General features: G+C 35.1%; 1 long non-coding RNA gene across 1 annotated transcript; it reads right to left on the bottom strand.

Annotated features, from left to right (window-relative positions):
- Positions 1-420: 420 nt before the first annotated feature.
- On the bottom strand, positions 421-1,233 carry LOC109168271. The gene is made up of 4 exons (XR_002052059.1): positions 1,209-1,233; positions 889-1,042; positions 603-725; positions 421-512 (listed from the first exon to the last, which is right to left on the bottom strand). It is a non-coding gene; the product is annotated as an uncharacterized LOC109168271 (long non-coding RNA).
- Between the last annotated feature and the right edge of the window lie 216 nt (positions 1,234-1,449).

Below are 1,449 nucleotides of genomic sequence, written 5' to 3'. Positions count from 1 at the left end.
TTTTAGTAAAAAAACAACTTTGAACTTTGGACTTTTATTTTTTAAAAAAAATACGCGTCCAAAGTTCTTGAACTTTGAATGCGTATTATAATTTTTTTTTATTTTATATTTATTGCGATGATATTCGGCAAGAAGAGACCAGATTACATACGAAATCAATCATTCTAACCAGCTAGCAAGCAAGCAAAGGATCAGGCATAACATGATCCCACATAGTATAAATTAGGACACACATCACATAATGTGTTGTGTTCTTTCTTCTTCTTCTTCTTTTTTTTTTTTTTTTTTTCATTTTTTGTGGACAGAAAAATCTGGTATGACTCATATTTTCTATCAAAGCTATATACATGTTAAGTCACAGAATGTTAAATGGCTTACATGCATTTTCCATTGAAATGATGGGGCTTTTGGTTCTTCAATATAATTCATGCAAATTATAGAGCGGTGGAAAACCGCAGTCATCGCAGGTGTGGGTGAGGCCTGACAACGTTCAATACGCCTCTTGCAGTCACCTGTTGAGATCGCACAACAAACAAAGTTCAGATTTTGTTGAAGAAGATGAAACTCTAAGTGATAGAAACGGCTCTGCATGGGATATTTACCTCGAAGAAAGAATTGAAGTTGAGGCGCAAAAGAAAACGCCTCAGGAATGGCGTTCTTTGGCTCCCGGCAAGCCTACTACTTCGCAGTATAGTGTATAAGGAGTTTGATTTTTTGTTAAATTGCTGATGAATTTCAGCAAGAAATGTGTGGTGTCAGAAAAAAAAAAAAAAAAAAAAAAAAACTAGGCGCATGGTATAATAATTACATGAAAATGTGATACATGACCATTGATAAAGAATGTGCAAGTACATGTTTCACAATCATGTTATTTGAGCCAAGTCATACCTGGGCGATATGCTGTAGCTCATCAGTATTTCCACTGTCCTCTTGATTCTACATCTTCCAGCAAAATTGCAAACAATGTTTCATTATGCCATCCAGAATCCTCGAGACAGAACCAATATCCAAGAAAGATTGTGAAATTAATGGAGCCAAGTACCTACAAGTCAATCATGTTCATATAGTGGATGCGGTGAGCATTAAACTAAAATCAGAATTCACTACATCAAACACGTAAAACTATTTGTGTAAGTGGGTTTTAGTATGAAACACATTATAAGCATATTAAATTTGCCCCATAAACTTAAGCTTTCCTCTTTCCTTACTCTTGATGGAAGCCCACAAGTTCTGTGAAATCATGGGAATTCTGAATGAGACTGCAAAACATTCCACTGAGATTCTATATTGTCCACCTGGGAAATTAAAGAAATGTCAAATAGTCATGCTTTAAGTCGAAGCATTTTTCTAGCTCCATCTGTGTCCGCTTAAGTCGAAGCAAAGTACTGGAAAATTTGTTGAAAATTTATATAGTAATGGCGATTAATGTTTCAGATGGACTACCATGAA

Source organism: Ipomoea nil, unplaced genomic scaffold (genome assembly GCF_001879475.1).
Source record: "Ipomoea nil cultivar Tokyo-kokei standard unplaced genomic scaffold, Asagao_1.1 scaffold3195, whole genome shotgun sequence".
NCBI lineage: Eukaryota > Viridiplantae > Streptophyta > Magnoliopsida > Solanales > Convolvulaceae > Ipomoea > Ipomoea nil.
This window is presented reverse-complemented; position numbering and strand designations above follow the sequence as displayed.